Raw genomic sequence first — 13377 nt, forward strand, 5'->3', positions numbered from 1 at the left:
AAAATTAAAGGTTAGACATTTAGAAACCTCTTGACAATTTCAGTTACTTCCTCCGGGTCATGTGGCATAGGCAATATTAACATTTCTTTCATAGTTATAAAGTTATGATTGATTAGGAACCTAGAGAAGTCACTCAAGAAATTTATTTTTAGAGAACTAGATCTTCATGTCCACGTTTATTTTATTAAAATAGCATATTTTTTAAAAGTATGGATGTGGACACAAAATTCTCCAGAAATATAAATTAGAAATTTAATTTTGATTAAAATAAATGTCCCTTTAAAATTGATCATATTTTGATGTTATAATGACTGGATATACACAATATTCCAAAGGAAATGATGCATATGACCTGAAGCTTGCAGACATGGAGAAGACTGACATACCTTGATGTGGAGTTGGGGTGACGAGAAGAGATAAACCAAAGAACTTATATACTTATATGCATAGCCCATGGATATGGGCAATAGGGTAGTGAAGACCTGTGTGTGTGTGTGTGGGGGGGGGTAGATAGAGACTGGGAGGAGGGAGATAAAAGGGAAGGGATGGGAGATATCTGTAATACTATCAACAATAAAAACATATTTAAACATTTTTAAAAATAAAGGAAATGATACACAGAAGAAAATAGTATATCATATGCTCAGAAGCTGTTGTGGAATTCTAAATTAGGTAATATTACTTCCAAGAAGTTCATGATGCCCTGTGCATAATGAATTCCTTGATCATCAGTATTTTTAAATTTTTTTTAAATATATTTTTTATTGATTTCCAATCAATGCCTCTCCATCTCTGGATCAGTCCTTGTTCATCAGTTTATGTTGTTCCTTATATTCCACAAATGAGTGAGTTCATGTGGTATTTATCTTTAAAATTTAACTACAGTATTTATCCAAAGTCATTGATTTAAACTAAATTCTTGGTTTTCATTTGGAGATCCCTATGTCATTTTAGGTGTAATCTGAACACCTTTTTATTTAAATGTTTCCTTTTTTCTCCCAGTACTAATACTTTGCCCTTAAGTAAGTAGTACATTAAATTATATTTTTTTGTAAATCTTGAGATAAATAAGTTTATCAGACTCATACTGGAGAGTAATTTTTAAGAAATAGCTTGTAGTGGAATCTTTTAGGCTGATATCAAAGAGGAAAGAGGCAATGGAAAGAAAAATGGCACACTGAAATGTCTGTAAGTACAGAAATCATGTTTTATCTACGCTAATTTATGTCCATTTCAGAGTGACCACACATTCAGATGATCACTTAAAGATATGGTTTTTTATTATACTTTTTCAAAAAGTCTTAACTCAAGTATTACAACATTAATAGTGGTATTTCAATTTTCTTTGTCAAGGAAAGGGGGGTCCAGGACATTGCTATATTATAAAAGGAAATACAGGAATATATAGATATTTTTTTGAAGTTGCAATAAGATATTTCCTCTCTATTTGTGTGCAATTATACAAGTTGTATGTTGCACAAAACCAGGGAGTGCCATCTATGGCACTACACAGTTAATAATCCATGAGGCAATATATCATGGCTCTGTTAAAGTAAATGGCAAACAAGTATACACATTACTATTCTTCAGTTATAACTCATTCTGTTAGCACAGATTTTATAGCCAGGCCAATTATTTTCCCCCTTTTTATGTCATCAGTATGTTCTGAGGGTTTTTGTTTGTTTTTTGCTTAAATATTCCCATTAAGTGAGGCCACTTAGAACAGAGGCCACTTTGAAGCTTTGTCTGTATTATAGCAAAAAGGGAATATGGCACTCCTTCCTCCGTTTCCTTCTTATAACATCAAAGGTGGGAAAAGGTTGAGGAGAGAACAAAATGAAAGAAGCATAGAATAATTCGTGCAGATGTAGGACTAAAATCCTACGTGATTACACCTGTTGGTTGACTGGCTCCTGGAGGCAGTCATCTATTAGGTATGACTCACCTATATAATATATGTCTCCTGAGTCATATCGCATAACCTAATTGGGAGATTAGGGTGGGAAATCTTGAGTGATCTTAGACTCTTAGAAATTTAGAATCCTACTTGCCCAATGGAATATTAACATTAAAAAGTAAATAGCCTTTACCTTTTTTCTTCCTGAAAGTTAATTTTATTTTATTTTTTAAAAATTTATCTTTATTGTTGAAAATATTACAGATGCCCCTGTTTTGCCCCCATTGACACCTTAACTTTTAAAAAATTATTTGCTATAAAATAGTACAAGTAAAAGAAGCACAAGTTTTTTGAGAATATATACTTGATAGATTTCTTTTAAACTTAAATAGGTGAAATTATTTAAATATGAAACCTGATGAAGGAATCTAAATTAATAGCAAGGATAAGTTCGATTTAGTGAATTGGCAGGGATGGTAGTTAAACATGAACAGACTGTGTGAACATTTGGTAGTAGGAAAATGTGAAGAGTTGCAAAACAAGCATTTGTTGATAAAGAATATAAGTGTGGGAAATAGAATTGCTTAGAATGTGGATGGTTAGATTTAGTGAGGGCTGAAATATAGTGGGTTTTAAGTATTTTCTTAAAGTAGTAGAAAGACATCCTATATAATAAAGAGCTAATATGCTAATTAGACCAAACAGCAGAACAACAGTCTGGATGACCTTCCGGACAAACCAGAGCTGTGAGGGCCGAGCCCCGACGGATGACCGAATTTTGTGCATCAGGCCTCTAGTTAGAGAATAATTATGCAATGGTCAGCTTTTCTGACCATCTTAGCTTCCCAGTTCAAGTCAAAGTTTTACCAAGAAATGTTCTAAATTCACAAAAATTTTCATGCGAAATTTTATAAAAAAAGCAAAAATAACTTCCAGAAATATAACTTTTAACTCCCCCAAACTCAACTACTAATCACCTACTGTTGACTGAAGGACTATGGATAACATAAACAGTTGATTAACACATATTTTGTATCTTATATGCATTATATACTGTATTCTTATAATAAAGTAAGCTAAAGAATAGAAAAATATTATTAAGCTCATAAAAGAAAAATATATATTTACAGTAGTGTACATATTTATTTTAAAAAATCTGTGTATACATGGACCCATGCACTTTAAACCTGTGTTGTTAGTAGGTCAACTATAAACTATCTTTTGGTTATCAATGTGATAATCTTATAGCTTTTGATTTCTATTTATCCATCTCTTTTTTAGAACTAGTATATAACACTATTAGGTATAATTATCTTTTATATGTAGAAATAAAATCAAATAAAATATAATCTTAAACTGAATATAGAGTGTTAACTTTGAAAAAAAAATCTGATAACAAAGTATTGGAAACAATGAAACTTTTATAAAATGTTTATATTGATAAATAAATATTGTTCTTGAAACAAAGACGTCACTAGGCAAATCATACTAATATTCTTCACCAACTATTGTTATCCTCACAGCTTTATTTCAAGGTGATTTTGTACTAAATAGAGAAAAGATTTATGTCACTGTTAAATACCTTAGTGTCCCTCACCTAACCCAGCATAACGAATAGACATTTTTCTTAAAGTTAACATTTACTATGAACATGATTCATGTTATCAAGCAAATAAATCACAAACAAGTGTCTTCCACTTTGACAGACCATTAATCAAGAGATAAAACTATATTAAAGAGAAATTCCAGTTGGGCCGACATATAAGAGTATCAGCTATTTTCCATCACAGAATCACTTTATAATCCATTTTATACAAAACAATGGACTGTGGGAAGTGTATACTTCTCAAATCACAAAGTAATATGCAGATCCAAAAGCAAGATAAATTACTTATAAAATATGCAAAGTCACCTTGGGCTATTTTTTTAGAATGACATTATAGAATACGCCTAACCAATTAGCTGTCATTACACAACTAAATTGTTTCATGTAGGACCAAGAGTGAGGATAGGTTTCTTCTTTCATTTAAATGAATAATATTTTTTAAAATAAAGTTTGTTGATAGGTTATTCTTTTTAAATATTTTTTGTATTTTATTTATTTTAGAGAGAGAGAGGAAGAGAGAAGGATAGAAAAATAGAAATATCAATGAAAGACATTGATTGGCTGTCTCCTGCACAGCCCCTACTGAGGACTGAGCCTACAACCTGGGCATGTGCCCTGACCACTTGGTTCCTGGGCTGATGCTCAACCACTGAGCCACACCAGCTGGGCCCTAATGATAAATTACTTTAAAACCTTTGCATTATTACGACTAAAATCAGTATCACATTTAGCAATGTATTCTTATTTTAATGTTGTGACTTTTAATGCTTTATAAAAATAATACACATATATGCCATGGCCAGAGTGACTTGGTTGGTTGGGTGTCATCCTGTGCATCAAAGGGTTGCTGGTTTAAATACCCTTCAGGGCACATACCCAGGTTGCAGGCTACATCCCTCGTAAGGAGGGTGTAAGAGGCAGCCAATAGATGTGTTACTCTCAAATAGAGGTGTTAGTCTTCCTCTCCCTTCCTCTCTCTCTAAAACTCAAAAAAAATTAAACAAAAATCATTTAGTAATAATAATAATAATAAACATATCAATAACATACATAGCATATACTGAATTTTTATATTCTCCTTAAATTCATATGTTGAAATCCTAATCCTCAATATTATGGTATTCTGAGGTGAGACCTTTGGAGAGTTGATTAGGTCATGAAGTAGAGCCCTTATAAATGGGAGTAATACTCTTGAAAAGGAGACCCTAGAGATCCCCTTCACCTCTACTGCCATGTGAGGACACAACAGAAAGAGATCAGTCTGAAAATCAGTAGGTTGTTCTTGCCAGACACTAAATCCGCTAACACCTTTATCTTAGATCCCCTAGTCTTTAGAATGTTAGACATAAATTTCTGTTGCTTGTAAGCTACCCAGTTGGCATTCAGCTATTGCACAATGTACTAAGACAATCTATTTTTTTCTGTATAAAATCAGAATAAGTATCAGTGAATACTTTAAAGATCAAAATTTTGGTTAACTCAAAATTTTCCCACTTTTTGTTAAACCTATAATAAATGAAAAGACTCGGGGAGAGTAAAGCATGGTTGTTTTGAAAACAAAAACAAAAACATGGTTTAGACTTCTGTCAGTAAATTACTATTTTTGCAATTTTGTTGGAGAAAATATAATGTTATCTTCCTCCTAGTACCTGTACCCTCTGGAAATGGTACTCTAGCTCTCCTTCCCACCCCCACATATCCACATGTCTTCCTGGTTGTAATGTCAGTCCCATATTCTCACATGACCCCTTTTTCCAGCTGTAGTGATGGCATATGGATAAGCCACAGTCACTAAAATAGCCACTCAGAATATTTCCTCAGAATACTTCAACAGGAATTGGGAAAAAACAACAACTGAGCTATGAAACCTCTAAGTTGACAATCCTTTGGACTCCATCTGTTCTCAGAAAAGATAATGAAATAAACATGATAAACATAAATAAAAACAAAGGAAGGAAAAAGAGAGAGATTTACTCAAGTCTTTATTTATAATTGACCCAGAAGCCCAAGTTTACTTTTGCAATTCTTTAAGATTGTTTGTTCCACAAGTCCTTCAATATACCAGCTTTTTTTCCATTAAGTTTTTATTTTTTCCTAGTTTATGTTGCAATAAAAAGAATACTAATTTGGGCAAGGCTTCCCTTTCTTCAATGATATTATATAATGTGGAGTGTGTGTTTGTGTGTGTGTGTGTGCGTGTGTGTGTGCATGCACCCTGCATAGTAAAATTGTGATTATACGATATGAGTCATTTCCTAGCATTAACCATGTTGTGTGTGTGTGTGTGTGTGTGATATTTTATGTCCACACACCTGCATTTTCTTCTTGTCCTATCACTTTAACATTACTGGCATAATTATTGGCATTAATTCACTCATTCACTCACTCAATAAATACTTTTTAATACCTACTGACTGACAAGCACAAGTAAAAAGAAAGTCAGATGCTAAGTGTTAAGAATAAACTCACATAGAAACATAATATACATTTAGTGATTGAAAATGAGAAAATCTTTATAGTCCTCTCAGAGGAGGGGGCATCTGAGCTAGGACATGGAGATCAGGAAGAACAATTCAAGAGTGAAGAAATGGCACAAACGCTCTAAAAGTGACACAGACCTGCTGAGTTATCAACACAGAGCGAAGATGGTTTGGGCTGGGTGTGGTGAACAAAGCAGGTAGAAACAGAAAATGAAATTGGAGAAAGGCCTTTACCAATTGGGAGTCACGAGAGGCTTTTGCCGCATTACGACATGATGTGAGTTACACTTTTGAAGTATTACACTGGTTACTTGAGTTGAATTTGTAGGAGGAAATGAGTAGAATGAGGAAAATCAATGAAGAAGCTATTGTAGTAGTCTTGATGAGAAGTAAGGATGATTTGGTGTAGTTTGGTATTAAGGGAGAACAAGAGACATGGGTAGATTTGGGACATATTGAAAGGACTCTGTTTTCTTGTTATGATTTCACCCACTTCATCCCAAGCAGCATTTCAGGAGGAAAGCATGATTCTCCACACAGACACTATACCACTGAGCAGGTTTGAAAGCAAGTCTTTAGAACTCCCTGTGCACCCAGACTTAATAAAGAATGTGATATATTTTTGGCAGAGTATGTGGGTTTAGATTTAGGTATATCAGTGGTTATCCCACAAAGAAGACCATAATAGAAATGTTTATCTATCTTCTCTTAAAAACCCTTTATAAGAATTATATTACCCATCACATATTAAAAGATGGATATTATGGAAAAGAAAAGTGCTTAAAAACAGATTGCGAATGTTAAGTATATGTGAACTATTCATTTTCTTTTGGATCTCTTTAGTACACATATGCAAATAAAGGCAAAATAAGCAACAGATGATTTAAATGAGGGATTTTCTGGTAGAGACTTTCATTTGCATTCAGGGATGATTGACAGGAAAGGTATATAACTATATATTTTTGTGTGTGTATGCCCTCATAGAAAACCCACTGGTGGGGGGTGTCAATACCACAATACAAATTTTATTATAATTAGTCCAGGACCCTAGTAAGGTCTCATTGAGGTCATACCATTTTCCTCTGAGCTTGTGCTAAGAGCTGGTTGTTTCAAATTTTATTTTCCAAAATGAGGTAGAATGGCCAGAGCTGTTTAAGTATTTTTATTTTTCCAAAGAGACATGGAAACAAGCTATCTTAATATTTTAAGACATGGTACAAGCTATCTTAATATTTTAAATCAAAAAGAAAATAGATTGAAGATGGCAATTTGCATATCAGTAATCCCAAAGGTTAAGAATTTATGTATTACTTCTAACAGATGGCAAAGAAGAACCATAGTAATTCAGTTATACTTTGTACTTCTGGCCCTAAAATAAAGCTAACATACAAACAAAGCAAAGCAAAACAAACAAACAAACAAACAAACAGATAAAAAAAACTCTAAGGAGAGGAAGCATATTCAAGATTTAAAATGTAAACTTAAGTAGTTTTTTAATATCTACTTTATTAACAAATGGTTCAATAATTTTCTAATTTATGAAGTAACACTACTAAAACCAGTATGAAAATACATTTCTAAGTTTTTACATAGAGAAGATTGTCCAAGAGAATATTTGTGTGAGTAATTTTCAGATTTCCAGGATGGAAAAAGATAGAGGAAAAAAAGTGTGTAGATTGAGAAGACATAGGGAAGATATCTGGTATCATTTAGAAAACAGTATTCAGTGTAAATTGTGTATGAAAACTCTGGATACTTGATCTTTGTTGGTTCTTTTAACGTTTTTGGGTTTTGGGGGAGGCTGATAAAAATCTCTTGGTGTAATGATTAATTTTATGTTAATGAATTTTAACTTGACTGGGTTTAAGAATGGATGCCCAGATAGTAAGTAATTTCTGGGTGTGTGTCTGAGGGAGTTTATAGAGGAGACTACAAGCCCGGTGCACAAAATTCGTGCATGGGGAGGGGTTCCCTCAGCTCTGCCTGCACCCTCTCACAATCTGGAGCCCCTTGGTGGATGTCTGAATGCCAGTTTAGGCTTGCCTGCCTGCCTGATCACCCCTAACCACTCTGCCTGCCTGCCTACCTGCCTGCCTGATCGCCCCTAACTGCTTCTGCCTCAGCCCCCGCCATAGTGGCTTCATCCAGAAGGATGCCCAGAATGACGTCTGGAAGGTTGTTCAGCTCTCTGGTCTAATTCGCATATTATGCTTTTATTATTATAGATTAGCATTTGATTCATAGACTGAGCAAAGAAGATCCACCTTCACCACTGTCATATTGGGCATCATCCGATCCATTGAAAACAACACAGTGAAATAGTGGAGAAAAAGCAAATTATCTCTTTCTCTTTTCTTGAGCTAGGATATCTATCTTCTTCAGAACAGGCTGAATTGCACCACTAGCTTTTCTGGTTTTCCAGCTTGTAGGCAGCCTAACACGGAACTTCTTAGCCTCCATAATTGAATGAACTAGTTCCCATAATGAATCTCTTCCTGTACATCTATCTAGATCATACTGTATCTGTTTTTTTATGTATACCTAAAGAGACTTTTGTGGATTTATTAGTTTTACAATTTATGTTTTGTTTTTCATTCTAATATATAAACCATTAGGTAATATTTTGGCCTTGGGACTAATGCTTTCAGAACACGAAGAGGCCAAATTAACCCCAGAGAGAAATAATGAAAAAAACAACAACTGCTATATACCATGGTATATATATTATGTTGTATAATGACAGTGTGATAAAAAATATGGATGGCAACAAAAAAGTTTTAAGAAAATTATGTGCCTGGAATGACTTAATCTTCCAGAACAAGTCCAGACTTTTAAGGCATTAGATAGCATTATTTTACTGAGCATAAGTTGGTAACTTAAGTAATAGTCCTAAAAGTCTTAGTTATATATAAATGATAGAAGATTGATAATATATGAATGATAAATTAAGGAAATGCCCAAGGACAAAGGAAAAGCAAAACCTATTTCAAAGAGTCGAAAGCTTTTAGAAGTCAACTAGGTACTTATGGAAATGGAGTGAGAAGGAAAGAAAGAGGAGAGAGAGAGAGAAAGAGAGAGAGAGAGAGAGAGAGAGAGAGAGAGAGAGAGAGAGAGAGAATAAAAAAGGAGATAAGTATAAATAAAAATACTCTGTTAAAGATAAGACCAAAAAAAAAAAAAACACGAGGTCATAGATGTTACTAGCTCAAGAAAAGTACTAGTAGCCAATAGAAATGTTGGAAAAAGAAATGAAAAAGATCTAAAAAAGAACTCAGTGACTTTCTCAGAAGAAACTAGAATATTGAAAACTATAGAGAAGTTTCCTCTCAAAATTAGATTAATTCCATAGTAAAAGTCATTGGGCAAGCTATCTTTGAGGACTAGGATAACTGCCAAATGGCTTTATAAAACATGGATAGATATGAAAGAGAGGGCTACATAATCAGCCTTTCAAGGTAACTTTGTTATTGTGGACAGAGATGCAGGTATTGATAAAATGTGTATATAAAACTTGTGAAATTAACCTAAAAGACACAAGCAGAATGACTCAAACTTTAGGAGAAATAGAAAGGACCACAATAGTTATAATTCAAGATTATAGACAATGCATTGAAAAATCAAAACCTCAGTGAAATTAGTCAGAGGCAGAATAATGACTCTAGAAAGAATATTCAGAGTAGAAAATTATTTGAAAATTATAAGAAATGGATCTCTTTGAATTACCCATAATCAAATAAGTCATATTTATAAGAGTCATTTAAACTATATATATTTTATTTAGAAGACTTTATAGAAAAGGTGTTAATTTATAGACAAAGAAAAAACAGCTTAACAATCAAGATTTTTTTTAAATAGACATATAAACAGAAAAATAATAAAGAAAAATAGAAAGACAAAAACTTAAGTATATTTATAGACAGAATGGGGTTGTTAAAATTTTAGAAGCATCAGGAAAATGCAGTCAATTGGCTATGCCCTAATGAGGGCTTATTTGGAGAACCTATGACTGGTTTCATGCAAGTGATAATGTTATGAGTTTTGCCAAACTATCACCTACTATCACTATATTATGTACACTGCTCTAGAAAGCAGTGGATGGCTAGAAAAAAAAGAATAAAAAGAAAAGGCAGTTCTGAATCTCTTCACTGTGACAATATCTGTTATCTACATAGTAGCATGGTGAACTAATCTACTATAGCTGGTCAAGATTTATTTTAAGGCCATCTTTGGCAAGAAATTTTCCAGTATTAGATTAAGCAAATGTGTTTTGACCAGTATGACTTAAAAAGTGTTTCACTACAGAAATGAATTTGTGGACAAAGTTTGCAATGTACATGCAGTCTATTTTAATGCTTGAGTCTTGACTGATTCATTTTTTTTCTTTCCTCCTCCAATGTAGAATTAAGCAGGGTGTCATCAACATTATATATCCCAGTTTATTTTTCCTAAGCATAGAACAATTAAATTAGCACAAGAGGATCTTGTGGTCATTTAGAAAAGGAGTGCATTTCTGGGAAATCAGTACTAAGGAACTGTTAGGTAGGAAGTTAGACCTGAGTGGCTGGGGCAGGCCTGCCGTGGGGTCCTGAACAGGGGTCAAACCACCATTGCCTTCAGACCATCTCTCTATATATTATGAGTGGCCCACTAGCCAGCAGACTGCCAGCAGGCAGGTTTGGAACCAGCTGGTTCTAGATTTCAATGAGACCTTACTAGGGTCATGGACTAATTATAATAAAATTTGTATTGTGGTTTTGAGTCCTCTCTACCCCCCGCACCCCGTGGATGTTTTCTGTATGCATTATGGGTAAAGGCATGCACAGAAGAAATATCCTACATAATAAAAGGGTAATATGCAAATCGACTGAATGACAGAATGACCAGTCGCTATGATGCTCACTGACCACCAGGGGGCAGACACTCAACTCAGGAGCTGCCCCCTGGTAGTCAGTGCACACCCACAGGGGGAGCACCACTCACCGACAAGCCAGGCCGACGGCTGGTAAGCGCAGCGGCCCACCTCCACAGTAGCTCCTCATGGGGAGTGGGCCTAAGCTGTCAGTCAGACATCCCCCAAGGGCTCCAGGACTGTGAAAGGGCACAGGCCAGGCTGAGGGACACTTCTCCCCCACACCCCCAGTGCATGAATGGCATGAACCAAGCCTCTAGTAGTTATATAATCCTTTTCTGACAATCATCCCTTAATGCAAATGAAAGTCTCCACCTAGGAAATCTCTCATTTAAACCATATAACTCAGGAGTTCAGAGCCATTGGCCGTTGTGACAACTTATTTACCTGTTCCTCATTTGGAGTGTATCCTCAATAAATCCCACTTTGCTTTACATTCATTTTTGTTGACCTTCAAATCTTTTCTGTGTTTAAGAGAAGAACCGAAGTCCCAGTCATTAACCCCAATCTATAACAGAACCAGATAGAATTAAAGTAGAATTCTTTCCATGTTTAGGATTTGGAGAAATGGGAGGTTTTGGAATGCAAATTCTGGAAACTTTCTTCACACAAATAATTAGAAAGGCAATTATTAGGAAGTAAAGATATCATTGAATCAAATTTATATACCAATTTAATGCATCCTTTAGCCCATTTCTGATCTTTTGGGGAAAAACTTTACTCGTGGTTCATTTTATTGAATTTATTGGGGTGACATTGGTTAATAAAATTATACAGGTTTCAGGCATACAATTCTACAATACATTATTTGTAGGTTGTATTATGTGTTTATCAGCCAAAGTCAAGTGTTCTTCCATCACCATTTATTCTACCTTTACATTCCTCTATCATAGTCCCAGGTCAGTATTCAGAGGGGTTCTTCATGAATATGTAGCAGAATAGCTCTGATGGACTACTACTCTTATTCTATTAGGCAGAGCCACACTCATGGTAAACCACAGATTTAAAAGCTCGGCTTAGAGACATAACAGAAGACAGTCTAGAGATTTGTTTTTCTCAATGTTGATTTATAGAGAAAGAAGGATTTGTGTTAAACTATTGGTATGGTGTCTACCCTTTTTCTCCTCCTCAAAATATCAGATTAATAATTGGATTTCTTTTCTATTTTGATCAGCTTGATGGAGCTGATCTATTAAAATTTATGAATGTGAGAATTTGTCTCTTTCTTTACTGAACCAATAAAAGGCAGGGGAATAAGTAAGGGCATCTACTCTATAGAAATAACATTTCTCTTCGTTTACTGTTCCAGGTCTGACTGAAGTGAGGCTATGTGTTAGTCTATGCTAGCTATGCTCTAAACCTAATTTATATTTATTAGTAAATGATAATGTTTTATGTTCTATCTACTGATTATGTTCTTTTATTTCTTAATTGATTCAGAGCCCAGATGGGAGAGAGGTGTCATATTTATTGAGTTCTTAAAACCCTATCAAGAGAATATTTATTTAATGTCATTAAGCAAAAGTATGACGCTCCATATCAATTTATAAACTATCCAAAAGAATCTGTAAAACTAAATTATATTAGAAATAACTCCACACAGAGCTTATACACTAGCATCCAAAAAAGAAAGAAAAAATTAAGAAAAAATGAGAAAAAATAAAGAAAAATTATCTTTATCAAATGCTTCGGGCACTTCAGAATCAAGACATTACATTAACTGAGTTATGAATTCAGTTAATTAGTGAAGAAAGATTGTATAACAAAGGAAGCCAAAGTAGGTTTGTGGTATACAAGTCTGGAGGCAATGATGAGGGAGCCAGGAACTTGAGAGTGAGAAGCAATATGGCAGAGGTTCAGAGAAAGACTTGTCTTGTTTTCATGCTTGAGCAAAGACAGTAGCCAAAATTACTTTAAAAGTTATCTTTTAAAAGACCAGAATGATAAGAGGGCATCAACTATACTTCCACCCAGCATTTTCTGCACTCTTTCTGTAATGGACATAAAAATTAATGTACCCTATGTATTCTTTCCCCACCCCTACTTATTTAATTATTAATACCTAATTGATTAAATACATTTGTTAAATTCATTTTCTTTTAATTTATACATAAACCAAGTCAAATAAGACATCAAGTAAAATGATATAAAATAACAAATATAAAATAATAAATTTTCTACTTAAAAATGGTTAAAACTGATGCAATTTTAGAAAAAAAACTGATATATATATATATGTATATATATATACATATATATATATTGTTAGTAAATACAAACCTTTTTAGATTTGTTACTAGAAAATTCCATTAGCAAGATTTTTAAAAAATCTATTTTTATTGATTTGAGAGAGGAAGGGAGAGGGAGAAAGGGATAGAAACATCAATAATGAGAATCATTGTTTGGTTGCCTCCTGCATGCCCCCTACTGGAGATCAAGCCCACAACCTGGGCAGGTACCCTGACCGAAATCAAACCCCTGACCT

Source organism: Myotis davidii, unplaced genomic scaffold, assembly GCF_000327345.1.
Source record: "Myotis davidii unplaced genomic scaffold, ASM32734v1 scaffold99, whole genome shotgun sequence".
NCBI classification, from domain to species: domain Eukaryota; kingdom Metazoa; phylum Chordata; class Mammalia; order Chiroptera; family Vespertilionidae; genus Myotis; species Myotis davidii.